The sequence below is a fragment of the Neodiprion virginianus genome, chromosome 5 (assembly GCF_021901495.1).
Source record: "Neodiprion virginianus isolate iyNeoVirg1 chromosome 5, iyNeoVirg1.1, whole genome shotgun sequence".
Classification (NCBI taxonomy): Eukaryota; Metazoa; Arthropoda; class Insecta; order Hymenoptera; family Diprionidae; genus Neodiprion; species Neodiprion virginianus.
The window spans coordinates 12,064,438-12,080,354 of NC_060881.1; the positions used below are offsets into that span (position 1 = coordinate 12,064,438).

Consider the following 15,917-nt stretch of genomic DNA (forward strand, 5'->3'; position numbering starts at 1 on the left):
TAAAAAAAAGAGGCGCCAAAAACGGGGAACAAATCGATTCACTCTCGGTATTTTATTGTTTCAATTATTTGTTCTCTTCTAAAAGAAAAAAATAAGTAAATAAAAAACAAAATAAAAAAATAAAAAGCGACCCAGGATCGAACCCGTGTTCCGCAATACCCCACCCTCATGTGGTATCCACTCAGCTGCGCTACAGCTACGTCCGTGTACGTCTGTTTGCTTGATATGTTTACGGAGCTTGCTCGGAATTCGCTGATGATTCTTTGGAAGATTCAGTTCGAGAAAAAAATAATTTCCCCCAACCACTTGCCCATTGCACATTTTGCATAAATGTTATCGAGCTGGCTTCGTATAGTTTCACATAGACTGCGTGTACAAATATTGGAGAACACCAGGCGTCACATATTTTCACATCAATAAAAAAATAATATTTATTAAAAAAAAAAAATAAGTATTCGGACTGGGAATGGTTAATTATTTTGGTTCAGCGTCCGCTAATTGAATCCAAAATTTATCAAATCTGGAGATACTTTTATTCACTGACATTCATAATTGAAACAAGAAAAATCCCAATTCTTGCATTCCTGGAAACATCTGTGCGAGCGGGGACAAGGATGCGATTGGCAACCACTTGCTCGATCGACCGAGTATATCTACTGTAACGTGGCGTTTCAGAATCGCCCGTCACAAGGGCACACAACCGCTATTATTTTTAGTTTACGCGTCCTCAGCAGGGTACTCCAACCGAACTCGATACAAAATAGGCAATAACTACTTTTAACCAATTCTTTTTTGTAAATTCTTTATTTCGCGCTTCGGCGCACGCTAACAAGGTACTTGGACGACAACGATCCCGACCAACAAGGGACCACTAGCTACCGCTTGCAGCTCTCGACGACTTCGCCTACTGACGGTCTCATCAGACTACACTGGCTATCTTGGTGCACCTTTATATACACCTGGGGTAGCATCAACCCGAACCTCCCGTATCGCCTCGACTGCCGGTGAACAGGGAGATAAAAATCCTCCCGGCGGCCGAGGGCACCGTTTCTCGAAGAGGAACCAGCCGCCAGCTCCATCGGATGCCGTAAGGATGGCGTGAAGGGCAGACCGTAGCCTGCCATCCTCCGACTTACCGGCCTGGTGCCGGACCGACCCCAAACCACTACGTCCAGGTTGATAAAGCCATCATTCTGAGGATCGACGCTGCCTTCCTATCGGCAGGGACTAATTGTGTGGGTCGTGGTCCACGGTTTGGCCAACCGTCTGACTGCACGACCTCAGGCACAGGCAGCTAGCTACTGTCTGTGCAAAAGCCGGTGGAGGTGAACAATGAGGCGTCACTCTCCACCCGGTAACTTTGGCCGAGAGGCACCCTCTGTATGCCTCTGTCAAAGAAGTCCCCGATGATAGGCAGCCTGGACCGTAAACCGAAGCAGCTACAAAATCGTACGAGTTGGTGTCAACGACGAAATCGCGAGCAGCACATCACACCACATCTAGCGGTAATTTTGGAAAACGTATGACCACGCAGTAACCAATATTCGCCACAGGGGGATGGCCTATTTGCGGTGGGGGTCAACCCACCAATCAAAGAAGAAGAATCACCTCACGACAACCGCGAGATCGGCGAGACGAACTACGACCTGCTATTCTACGCTTGACCTGCTGAGAGACAGCAACGTTTTTCCGCATCCTTCCGATTATTCTCTCGATTTAAGCTACCGATCCTTCTTCCTTTCATTCTACCGTTATTGTATCTACCGTTTTTCCATACTCTCTATCGTTGCACTACCGTTAACTTCTTCCTGTAAATTCAAGTCCTTTCCTTCCTTTCTACTTTCGTTTTATTATTCTAAGTTTGATTTAAATTAGAATCAGTTTGTGTGCCTGAGGTCAACCGCCAAGCTAAGGCTTCCGCCTTTGAATTGTACCGTTACGAAGTTGCTCATAATTTCTATTCTTTCTTCTGGTATTTATCGACTTTGTGTGATCATGGTCCACGGCTTAAAGTTGCAGTAAGCCGCCGTGTGGCTGCATGATTTCAGTCATTTATTATTTTCGTATCTGAGCGACCTCGTAACTGCCAAATAATTACTTCTCTTGTATTTATGATTTTTCTGATTATTTGTGAATCTCTATTAGCCTGCTTCTGTACCTTCTATCGTATTTTGAGCCCTATTGGCTTTATATTTCATTTTATACTTTTTTGTAATAGTAGTGTGCTTTATATTTTATTTCTATTATCGCTTATTATATTTTTATTTATTTTTGTGCCTATTGTATCACATATCGAGTTCCTTGGAGTACAAGCGAGCGTAGAATCAGCCCTAGATATCACCGCGCATTTTCTTTATTGCTATTGGCAATTTCATATTATTTTTGCCTGTTATTTATTTCTCTGTATTTTGTTAAATTAAGTTCTGTGAATTATTCTTTCGTATTGCGGTGTATTTTAGTGTATTTCTCTATTTTGTAAACTCTCCGAAATTCTCTCACTCTCATAATTTTGTATTTTGTATCCTCTCAAAAGTTATGTTTAGGAATTCATTATTTAATTCCTCAAGTACGTAATCATTATAAATTATCGAATCTACCGTTTCTGAATAATTCTACCGAAGGCTATCTAGTCGATCGTTTGCCGACTGGGTAAATTGTTACTGAATGTCAATCTCTCATACTGGATATAATTTATGGTAAATTTGTCGTATCATCTACCGAACTATCGATACGTTGTTTTCTACCGATCGCAGTAAAGTTCTCTCTTTCTAATTGACAGAATAATAATTTTCGTAGCGTCATTTGCGACTTGGGTGAGATCACGTCGCCCAGTGACGTGTAGTTTTAAGTCCATTCTTGCATTATATCGCATCTCCTGACCTACGTCCATTTTTCTCTGTTAACTACCGTCTTTCGTTTTAAAGCTACTGTTTACTGCTATTCTACCGAAATTTTTGTGAACAACGATTACTTATTTTATTAACTACCGCTGTCGATACCATCTTATTTGCCTGTCATGTAACCTTCTCGACAATATATGATCGATTGACCTGTTCATTTTCCTTTTGCCTGGAGTTTATTCTTTATTTTGTTATTTTCTTTAATTCTGGAATTACTGTTAGCTGCCTTGAATTCCGCCACTCTACCGGGATGTACGCGATCGTACCTGTGCCTAGCCAGCCATACAACGGGTTCTCTATTTATCTCTTTTGTACGGTTTTGTGTTAATTTTATTGATTTACATTATTGTTTGAAAATCGACGCTAACGCGTCTGGCGCCCAACGTAATTATTTTGTTATAGTTTGATATTGCGGATAAGTAGAGAATCGCGCCAAAGTGTCAACGGTAAGTCCTCATCCATGGGTAACAGAATTTAGCGTTACACTATATATACACGATTGTGGGCCACCTTCTGTGCATGGCCGCCTAGGTGTCAGGTCGGAAATGGGCCACCTTCGGTGCCTGGCCGCCTAGGTGTTACGTCGACGCTCCAATCTAGCTGGTATCACGAAAAGCCGAGCGTTGGAGATCTCCCTACTCATCTCTGCTTCGACTACAGTGAATGATATATTCGTTTGCGAAAATGATAAGTAAAAGAAATGAACTCAAGAGAATCTTTGAAATTATCTTACTGCCATTGAAAGTTTCAAAACAACAATGTGAAACATCGTAGACCAAATCTAAGAGGTTGTGGATTAGACTCAAGTCGATTTGACGTGAATTGATCTCAACGTGGAATTGTATTTTCATGAAATATTTCTGAAGTTAAATATTCCATATGTGTAATAAGGTGTCCCATATTTAGGGTGTTCACAAATTTCTTAATGCGTACCCCTTAAATCTTTTGCACACTCTCGGAATAAAAAAAAAGTCGGAATTTCAAGGTGTGCGATTCGTCGAGATAGCACGGTATGATGATGAGAATTTTTTCTCAGATAGTAGCAGTAATGAATATTGAAATATCGCAGAATTTTTCTTGGCCGTAGTGGTAATACAAAATAAATAAAGCTTCGTGGGTGTAGACGGTCATGACAGTTTATTTGGTGCTGACGTTTCGGTCGATGCAAAAAGGTCGACCTTCATCAAAGTCTAGTTAATAAAGTAAACAATAAAAGTAAAAAATACACATGCTATTGCATGCTAATGCATGGAGTTTTATTTTAATAAAACCAAAAACACGAGTTCAAGAATATACCTGACGTGATGGAATTTTTAGAGTATTTCTTTCGCTTTCAATGACTAAAAATTTTTAGAATTACTATGAAAAACCTGTGCAATTTTTCAATTACAAACCTGTGTCATTGACTTAACATTTGAACTCATAATGCAAGATGATGTGGGGTGCAAAATTGTACAGTTTATTTTGAAAAAACGCTCTCATTTCTTTCTTTCAGACACAGAACATGAATTAAAAAAATTACAGAAAGAGCTCGAACACGCAGGTAGCTCAACTGTCGATACAGCTCTGTCTAAAGCATGTGAATACCACATTCTGCCTCCGATGAACAATTGTATTTCCCAAGAGACATCAGACAAGTCTTCTGTATTAGTTGACATTCAGAAAGGCGTCAGTCGCACTAACAACCGTCAGTCGCAATCGCTGCAAATGACTTCTGGGTGTTCAACAGCAAGCAACAAAAAAATATTACCAAATTCAGATGTAGCAACTGTCTACAAAGTAGTGTGAATATTGAGGTAAATGAAAAGCAGATTCCGCCTCCAACGAAAAGGACAATGTCGAACAGGCCCCGGATGAATCTGCCATGTTGATCGAAATTCAGAGAAGCGTCACACGGGCTGTCACACACGATCAGTCACGATTAATGAAAGGAACTTCTGGATGTTCGAAACCTATTGATAAAATAATTCCACCACATTTTAAACATGAGATTTCGCTTCCAGTGCTTGGCAGAGATATGTCATGCACTACTACAGATTTCAATAACTCGGCAGAAAGTAGTGAACCACCCAGTAGTGCCACGGATGTAATGAACCTTCTGGGTAATGACTGGATGAACGATTCTGACAAAAACGAAAATAACGGTAATAATATTGAAGAACCTGATGTATTGAAAGGCAATTATATTTACGAGAGTAATGATGCTGCTGACTTTGATTATAATAACAATGTTCACAACAACATTGAGAACGCAACTAGTTGGTCGCGCGCCTTACAACCCACGCGAGGCAACAAGCCTTTCACACTTTCTAGTCGCGCGACCCAGAAGAAAGTGTTACGTCACACGCGCCGCTCACGCCAGCCACGCGGCCGAGCGCGTTGCGTATCAGCCAACGTGGTCTCCCGCTGCCAAAGACCAACCGAGGCTGCGATAAGAGACGACCGGTCGGACCGATCGGCAGGACACTTCGGGTTCGCCTACAATTGACCGCCTTTACTGACGCTACGACGCCACGCTGACGCTACGACGCTACGCTGACGCTACGACGCTACGTAACACGACAGACCGGACAGCAGCCTTCCTGCATGACGGACCCTGTTTATCTGGCTTCCGCCAGCCCATACCGAAACACAACAGCTACCAACCCTCCAGCTCCGTGGGTATTGCATCCCATAGACATCCCGTCGAGGCCTCTCACCAGACCCCCGGCGGTGATACTCTCCTTGTGGGACGTAAGGAGAGCAGGACTGACGTCACCGAGCTATTTCAGACGCATTCCGGCAGCGGTTTCCCCATTTCCCGAACCGCAGCGCTCATTCGTTTCGACTGCCACCTAGACGACCCAGTCGGAGAGTGAGTGGGAGTCTCCGATAAAAAACACCGAGAACCGCCGTCCCCCGACACCACCGAGCTCTCCGGATAGCCGGTATACGCCACCACCGAGGACCGAGACCGAGCCCCTTCAACGCCCAACATCCGTACTACAGCCTCCACCGCAGTTCAACAGGACGAAGACAACTCCTTCCCTCGCGTGGCAACCATTGTGCTAATTATGTATATATGTAAATAGAATAACTAATAAATAAGATGTACATATAAAATAAAACCAAAAAACTCATCTTTCACTTCAGCGACCCACTCCTTCCACGCGGCTCGGTCGAACTATTAGCTAAGAACAAACAGCGAACAAACAATATTGAAGAGTCGAGCAGCGATGAGGAAGACAATGCTGATGATAAAGAAGAAAGGATCGACAAGGAAGATAATATTAACGATGACAATGAAGAAGCAGATTCAGATTACGTACAAGATTCCAGTTTGGTTACCAAGGCTTCACAAAGCACTAAAAATAATACGTCAATAGGATCTTTTGTCGACGCAAGCTTCGACATTTCATCGTTCAAAAACGTGCCACCTGTTGATGATCGCAACCTGACCTTCCCTCCATCTAAGGAAAATGACAACAGGACAGTAAAAAAATATTTTTGTCCGTACTGCAAGCTGCAAACCAAATTTGCCAGACACATCGAAACAAAAACAAGTCGAAACCTAAAGTCAAGAAATTCATACATCTGCCAAAGGATAATCGTGAGAGCGCCAAGATCATCGAAACAATTAGAAAACAAGGAAATTATCTGCATAACACGCAACCTGAGTTAATCGGATTGAGCTTGGTGGCTGCAACGTCAAATTGTCAACAGCACATGGTGAGCGAGCCGTCAGATTCGAAATACCTACGGAATCCGAAGTCACCGATTCAGAAGATAAGGAATCAGACTGCCCAGACACGGGTACCCAGGATGAGAACTTTTAGTCAACCGCCAAATGCCAGAAAGTGTATCAACCCACCATTGTAATGCAGAAATCCACATTCAACGGACTTAAAGCTATATTTGTGTGTGTCAACGAACGGCTACGAAGGCTTCAGGGTTTAGCCCATTTAGTAAACGAGTGAAAGAAATCATACGTCGCATACATAGCCGAGAAAGTGCATCTGACGCACCTCAAGGAACCGAGTCTTCATCGCATCAGGCAAATAGCGGAGAAGGAATACGGCGCTGTCCTAGAACACATCGCGTCGTCAGCGAATCCTACCTTTGCCGAGAATCACCTCAGTATTGTTCTCCTTGAAATTACGCGGCTGTTTCCATCATACCTCGCTGCTGAAATCAAGCAGGTCATCGAAACTGAGGACAAAGCCTTAGCCAGTCTCTGAACAAACTATTTCGACACTACCATCATTAAGCATCGGGATAACCTCTAGGCCCAGGGTTGCCATACGTACGATAACTATAGTACATGTACGATATATTTACCGTCCGTACGATACACGATTATCGTACTAATTGGTACGATAATTGTACCATATTATGTGAGATTGTCCGATATTTTTTTTTTGCTCCTTAGTCGATACGTCAGAACGTCACGCCGGTATTTTTGTGGTGAGTTTTCTTGCCGCTAGATGGCCGTCAAGGTTATTACTGAAATACAGACACAGAGAACAATAACAAATAACAAGAACAACAGAGAGCGATAAAGCGCTAGGCCGCTCGCTAGGCGGTTATTGGTCGATCACTCGATCTCGTCTATGTATTGGCTTCTCTGTTTCCAGTGTTTTCTCCTTTCTCTTACTGTTAGTAGTGCATGTTCATCTTGTGTCCACTGTCTCCTGTATTCAACAATGACATTGGGTTCAATTTTCATTTTGTCTACCGTTCGGTTAGCGAACTTCGGTATTCCCTCTCCTCTCTTCCGTTATAGAAGTCCGCGTCGATTCGTTTTCGCTACACGTGTTGCCGGCTTAACGAGAAATTCCGTGAAATATTTTGTGATCATCGCGTAGTTAGATTACAACATTGTGATAAATACAAAAATCAGTGGAAAATAAGTACAGCGTAGCAATTTTATTTTCGAAAATTTCATCCTCTATTGTTCTGTATTTTTGCCAGCAATCGGTATTCCGCTTAACCTCCTCGTCAGGACTGTCAGGAGTAAGAATCGATTTATCAACTCAATGCTTTTCTCCTAACAGAAAGGTGTATACCATAATTTAGTGCGATAATTTATAATAATACACGATAATTAGGACGATAATTTTTTTTACCATCGTACGATAAGTGTTCGATAAATTTATGCAGCCTGGTACGATATTTTCGCAACGGCCATCTGGCAACCCTGTCCAGGCCACTATTTCACAATAAAGACTAAGGGTACCGTACAACTCGAGATATATCAGGAGGAAATGTCAGACAACGTATGCGTTACCCTGAGAATTTTTTCGTGCGAAGAGTCTTAGATCAACACAGCTACACCCCGCCAAGTGAACGCAGATGTTGTAGATGGTACTGTCTTTACTCGTGACTGCTATAATTATTATGAGTATAGTAATGATGTGGGGCGCTATAACTTGTAACGTGGCATTTCGGTTAGGCCTGCCCGTTACAAGGCACTCCCTGAACCCTGGGCGGAATCCAGGAATAAGGGTTTCGAAAATTGAGTCGCGAAATAATCATAGAGAGCGCCAGAACTGGAGTCACGCACCCGGGCTTCGACAGGGACGAAATAGCGAATTACGAAAGGATATTGCAGGCTTTTGTTTTTATTTCTTTTTGAGTACACCGGCTACCAGCCAGCGACCAACTCCGACGCCGAAGATATTTCGAGGTAAGGCGACACCGCGGAGATCTCGTGGGAAGGATACCGAGGCTGCGGAGGGGGAGACAACGCAGATCCCTGCAGCGCGGGAATCCAAGGCGGACGGGATTCCCGCTGGCGGCCGGCGCGCCGCAGCCTCCCCGCTCTCCCCGCCTACGCCCAACCTAGGCAACCACGAGAGACCAGCTAGCGACGAGGGAGCACCACCCCGCCCAACCCCAGGATCCCGTAGAGCTGCGCGGAAGACGACATCTCGATCTAGCCTTAAGTTCTGCGCCGCGTAGCGACGACGTCAATTGCGCAATCCCCGAAATCAATGACAGATGGATTGTTGCGCATTGTTGGGGTGATGACATCACGAAGGATTAGCGTGACGAGATCGGTGTTGCGGCCGATCGGCCATCTGACAAGGGGAGTGTCAAACTTGGGAATCACAGATTTCCATCACTTTTATATATATTGTAGGGCAGGGTCCCCTCAATAATACTATAAAGCGGCAAGACGCCATTCGTTTTTATTATTAAGAAATTTCAACTCAAAGTTCTATATGTAACTTAAGTAGAAGGAACCTTTTTACCGGTTGCAGCAATAGTTCCGTGGCGTAGCGGTAACGCTCTTGCTTACTGAGGGACCGAACGGCTGTTCAAGTTCCGTCAGAGTTACTTTTTTTTTTTTTATAAATTATTTAATACAAAAATAAATAATTAATAATTAATATTTCTATAAATTATTTTTTTATTTTTAAGTTAGGAAAAAATACAAAAAATGATAAAAATAGGATTTGTAATAATTATAATAACAAAGTAATCAATATTATCAAAAATAAAGTCGCTCCGTAAGCAAGAGCGTTACCGCTACGCCACGGAACTATTGCTGCAACCGGTAAAAAGGTTCCTTCTACTTAAGTTACATATAGAACTTTGAGTTGAAATTTCTCAATAATAAAAACGAATGGCGTCTTGCCGCTTTATATATTTATTGAGGGGACCCTGCCCTACAATATATAGAAAAGTGATGGAAATCTGTGATTCCCAAGTTTGACACTCCCCTTGTGAGATCACTCGAGTTCTGGCGACCAACTAAGGTGAACGTGTGTTGCGAGATCGATTCGTGTTCGAGTTTCTCAAAAAAAAAAAGTAATCGTTGCGAGGAATAATGGCGAGCGTGAAGCACGAGGGAGTCGGGTCCTGTCGGTAATTGACCTTCGGTACGTCAGACTGTGACGTCATCGCGGAAAAGGGTTTGAGTCTGGGCTGCGCGGAGCGGAAAAGGGTTTGAGTCTGGGGAGAATGTATAGGCGGACTGGTCGGCTCGGTCGGTAAGTGTCGGTAACCGGAATCTGCGTGTAGAACCCCCCTTGCATACCTACTCTGATCTACGACCATCCAACATTGAAATTCCAAAAAAGCCATCTAACGACCACCCTTGTGTAGATAGTAAAACGAAAGTAATTTTCAGACGAACGGTAAAATCGCTAACCCGCGTACGCAGAATCGTAAGAGTTGAGAAAGAATATCCTGTATCAACATTTCAGTATGCGTTGTCGATTAGCATTTTAATCGCTCATAGGACGAAACAATGGCAGTCGTAATAAACTGAATGCTGCAAACAGAATTATCTCATATTCCTTGTCTTATGTACAGACGAATCCTGTTGACAATTTGGCGACTGAGATGGAGGCGTTAAACCGGATCGTCAACCAGGACGAAATGTGAGTACGCGCACAAATCGCTTTGGAAATCCCAAATCAGCGTTTGTTGGTAACCGTTCAACAATCATGTCATCAAATATTCACATCGGAATCTAATAAATTGTAGGAGATGCATTTTTTTTAAACAAAAAAAAATATTTCCTAAACAACGCTTCCGACAATTTGTTACATACCAATTTCAATTTTTCTAACACGTCGATTGAAGCATTTCGAACAATCTATCGTTTCGGATTGTAGATACGACTTTTGTTTGCATAAATAAAAAAATGTTAAGGCCTCTATGCAGAGTCCCCCTTCCTCAATAACAATTGACCCGACATGTTCGCATCCCGACTTATTCCGGTCTTATTCCCTACACCCCATCTGTACAAAGAATATTTTATTCATTGCAGGATGGATGAAAGTACAACGCCTCAACCTGGTGTTGCCTTGGACAGCGCGGAGGTCCCAAAAACTCCGAATCGTAAGTACTTGTGTGATGCATGCGGTGCGCTTTTTTATTCACCATTTCAATATCGGCATTCCAAACATACAGTGGAGCCTTACACATAGCTTACACAGACAATGCTGGAGAAGGTTGTAAGTTTTCCATTCGGTATTGCGAAAGAGTAAGAGGTATAGCAAGCCCTGCTCGCGGATGGATACTTTATGCAATTTGCATATTTAGATTGTTTTTTTAATAAAAAGAATACACTTATTTTGTTACCAACTTTAGTAAATCTTCGGCCAAATGTGTAGATTCAGTAAAAGAATCGTCAGAATGCAGTCGTGTAGGGTTGTGGACTCTAAAAAAAACATTGTACAGTCGCATGATTTGATTTAGAATTTACTTTTTAAGTCCAGAACTTTAGGCGGGCCCGATCTGGTGATTTTTTATGGAATCTTACGGAAAAGTGGTCTGTCTGGAGAAAACAATTCAAAAAAAATTTTTTCATGGAAAATAGAGTTTACAGGGCCGTCAAAATTATGATGCCAATGTTATTAAAAAGAAGATCGAAAACTGCAACTTTTACTTTCAATTTTTTTTTTACAAATACTTCAAAGAAAGTTAAAAAGAAATCGGGTGAAGTCGTATACGACCTTATATGGTGTTTTTTTTAATTTTCCACGCGGACCAGCGTAGATGATTGTAGTGGACTGCAATAGGTTACTCTCAGTTGTGTTGTTCTGCTTTTACAGCTATCCCGAACGAGAATACGAAGAAAAAAAAAATCGGCGATGGTGGGACAAAAAAAAGGCCAGAAAACAAAAAGAAAAAACGTCCGCATCTGCGTCAGATACTCCGCAACTACACAAGGTGGCCAGATCCACCTCGAACTAGCGGGACAAGCGAGTGTCTCGGAATCCGCGGTTCCGAAAGACTCGCACTGACGGTCCGTCGAAGCAGACGTCTTCGGACCCGCGGACGACGGAGGAACGAGCGTTGGCAGTAGTGGTGAACACGATACTCAATCGTATGTAACAAAAATTGATGCAGTAAAAATAAAAACCATACAAAAAAGACTAATAATAATAATGATGATATTCCTGATAGTAATAAGAATAATAATAATATTGGGTAATGACAACATTTATTATATTTTCTGACGTACGTTCGTTGATTGTTTGGCCAAGTGCACGTCTTCCTAGTGATTGTTCTGTTTGAAATGACAGCACAAGGAGTGGACATGGTGCATTCGACTCCATGTTGACCATTATCCCAACACAACCAGCTTTCGTGCGACATTCTTTACATTGCTCACCCTTTCGAATAGAGCATACGCATTTTATTCGTGGTGCCTACAAAAAAATCCATAAAAAATTCAAGGATATTTTCAGAACATTTATAGGGTATTCAATGATATTTAGGAAAAGTAGAAATCAACTGCAATGACAATTAATGATACGTGGGTGATTCTACTGAGTCCAGACACAAGTCAGGGTCCTCGATATTTGATTCAAACTTTTATGGTAATACATTGTAAACTTCGTCATTTCGGGATATATTTCGAGATATACATGAACAATTTCTCATAAATATTCGAATCGAGAGTCGACCGGCGAAGTCGAAGTATACTGCAAAAAACAATAGATTGGGAATATATATATATATATATATATATATATATATATATATATATATATATATATATATATATGTGTGTGTATATATATTCTCTTCTAAGAGCACGCGAGGATTGATCAGCCGACACATGATTGCGAGAAAGATAGCTGAAATTTTTCTGATCCGGGCTACCAAATAACGAAACGGAAAAAAAAAATGGAAAAATGGAAGAAAATCTACACACTCTCGGAATTGTTTTTTTTTCATTCTTTTTTTCTCTTCTCGGTTATCAAAAACACAAAAAAGAAAGCGGGATTAAGCAAGAATATGAAATAAAAAAAAATGTAAGGAAAAAAAAAGTCGGTCCACTCTCACTTTCATTCATTTTCTCTCTTCTGAGTTACCCGTAATGAAAAAGGGGCGGGGATTAAGTAAAAAAAAGAGGCGCCAAAAACGGGGAACAAATCGATTCACTCTCGGTATTTTATTGTTTCAATTATTTGTTCTCTTCTAAAAGAAAAAAATAAGTAAATAAAAAACAAAATAAAAAAATAAAAAGCGACCCAGGATCGAACCCGTGTTCCGCAATACCCCACCCTCATGTGGTATCCACTCAGCTGCGCTACAGCTACGTCCGTGTACGTCTGTTTGCTTGATATGTTTACGGAGCTTGCTCGGAATTCGCTGATGATTCTTTGGAAGATTCAGTTCGAGAAAAAAATAATTTCCCCCAACCACTTGCCCATTGCACATTTTGCATAAATGTTATCGAGCTGGCTTCGTATAGTTTCACATAGACTGCGTGTACAAATATTGGAGAACACCAGGCGTCACATATTTTCACATCAATAAAAAAATAATATTTATTAAAAAAAAAAAATAAGTATTCGGACTGGGAATGGTTAATTATTTTGGTTCAGCGTCCGCTAATTGAATCCAAAATTTATCAAATCTGGAGATACTTTTATTCACTGACATTCATAATTGAAACAAGAAAAATCCCAATTCTTGCATTCCTGGAAACATCTGTGCGAGCGGGGACAAGGATGCGATTGGCAACCACTTGCTCGATCGACCGAGTATATCTACTGTAACGTGGCGTTTCAGAATCGCCCGTCACAAGGGCACACAACCGCTATTATTTTTAGTTTACGCGTCCTCAGCAGGGTACTCCAACCGAACTCGATACAAAATAGGCAATAACTACTTTTAACCAATTCTTTTTTGTAAATTCTTTATTTCGCGCTTCGGCGCACGCTAACAAGGTACTTGGACGACAACGATCCCGACCAACAAGGGACCACTAGCTACCGCTTGCAGCTCTCGACGACTTCGCCTACTGACGGTCTCATCAGACTACACTGGCTATCTTGGTGCACCTTTATATACACCTGGGGTAGCATCAACCCGAACCTCCCGTATCGCCTCGACTCCCAATAAACATTGCTGGTAAATAAATCGTAAGAAATTCGTCGAAAAATAACGTTGTATGTAGTTGAATAATCGTTCAGCACATACGTTTTTTCTCGTGAAAAATGTCCGCCCTGATATAGGTATTTTCGACTGCGCTCATCAACGTTTTCTGTTAGTGATTATGATCCGGATATTCCACGGTTGAAGTAAACGTCGAAATTACGGTTTTCGGAAACGTAATGAAACAAGTATGAAAGAACGCAATTTAAATGTTAACGTAGACGTTTAATATATACCTGTTATAGCCACCATTTTTCGTGGTTCAAACACGTTTAATAAGCGTGTTCATTGGAAAATTTTTTTTATAATAATACACGTACTTAATGTGTGTTGATTTAACGTAAAAACGATATCCGTAAACAATTATTATACGTTTAATTGAATACACTTAATCGAATATCACGCGGTTCCGATAAACGTGTAACAACCGACTTGAGAATATGTTTTCGGTATAATTTTTCATGTACTATATTAATACACAAGCTGTTAAAAGCTTCTTGTATGGTCAATATGGACTTATCTCAGGGGTTAGATGATACAGCAACGCTCACATTCTTAGCTATTTCAGTAATGGTAACTTGCACCAATTGAATGATATTAATTATTTTACATCCACACCTATGTATTCTTATGAGAAATACAGGACAACTAAATGAGATAAAGCACACACCTTTGCGAAACATGATATATATTTATTATAAGTTACTTTCATCCAAGGCAACAATGACAATAGTTACATTGCACACGTATCGAAATATCCGCTTTAACAATGTATCCGAAACATAACAGTAGTTTTTTATATACCAGTTTGTCTGTATCGTTGATGCGGACATTTTATTATGCCAACGATGTAACTGTGTGAATATTGACTGGGATGTATAAATAAACATACAGTCTTTTACATATACGCATACCTCAATTGTACAGATGTACTCACAAGAGTATAGAAGTATAGCAAATAGTAAAATTAAGTAAACATGAACAAACAAAAACTTATATCCGATACAAAAGGTTTGATAACAAATAAAACATGAAACAAAATAATCATACAATGATTATACCCTAACGAGGAAAATTGTTAACTTTCATCTCGGGACTAGGTAAAAAATCACAATCCTGACAAAGTAAAATAATAAAAAGTATTGGCACATTATTTCAAAAAAGAACACAGACGCTATAGAAAGCGTTGTCTAGGTACGCAGTACGCATAAGTTTTAATTATTATTCGACCGCAGCTGGAGCATTCACTTCCTCGATATCACTGCTAATCCGTCAAATACCTGAAAATACATAGTATTTAACACCTATATTCTAGGTAGAATAATCTTTATGTGCCATTTCAACGTTCTCTCAACGTGTCTTGACAGGTCTATTATACATATATCATTTCAACCACTGTGTGTTTATTGGGAAAAGATGCAGCCACTAAATGATCGTTCATTCGTACATGATACGTATGTGTTAGCGATCTATTTCACTGGATAACCTTATAAAAGAAAAACGATGCCTGCACAAGTAAGAGTGAAGCTAACAATAAATATCTGCGGCTTCTATTTGCAATCAGTATATATTCCATACCATACACATGCTTCTTATAGCATTATCTACAAGCAATTCTATTGTGCCTACATCCTTTCGGCGACGTTCAAAAGCAAGTACGACGCAATCACAAAGTATTTGTTTCTTTTTATTGTCAGGTTATTTACGCCTGTATTGTCATTTTCGTCTGTATTGAATCATCGTGATAAATTTTTCCAAATAGAAAATACATTTGTACTTACCAGCTTATGAAGGCTCACACAAACACGGACGTGCACTGACCTCGGAAGTTGGTCAAATTAGACTGATTCACTGATCGCGTGAGCTGAGAGCCTTCGCGAACGGTGGTGGGGGGGCATTCTGGCGCGTCGTCCTCGGCTCTCAGCGTGCAGGAACCGTACGAGTTACAACACGCTGACCTAGCGAGCCAATCAGAGGCAGAAGAAGAGGCGCGAGTATTTCACGCTAGGACATTCTCGATTCTTCGCGACCGCTTGTCGTTTGACACATGCGCTCATTATACGTATATGTAACATCCATGGTACACGAGCTTCATCTGCGGCCACTCGCTTTCCTAGCATGGGTTATTCCAAT

At 41.1% G+C, this 15,917-nt stretch overlaps 2 long non-coding RNA genes across 2 annotated transcripts; one reads left to right on the top strand and one right to left on the bottom strand.

The window, feature by feature from the left end:
• Positions 1 to 9,083: 9,083 nt before the first annotated feature.
• LOC124305252 (uncharacterized) lies at positions 9,084 to 14,206 on the bottom strand. The gene is made up of 2 exons (XR_006908355.1): positions 13,889 to 14,206; positions 9,084 to 9,616 (listed from the first exon to the last, which is right to left on the bottom strand). It is a non-coding gene; the product is annotated as an uncharacterized LOC124305252 (long non-coding RNA).
• Positions 10,137 to 11,476, top strand: LOC124305253 (uncharacterized). Its single transcript, XR_006908356.1, has 3 exons — positions 10,137 to 10,267; positions 10,660 to 10,730; positions 11,447 to 11,476. It is a non-coding gene; the product is annotated as an uncharacterized LOC124305253 (long non-coding RNA).
• Positions 14,207 to 15,917: the final 1,711 nt, after the last annotated feature.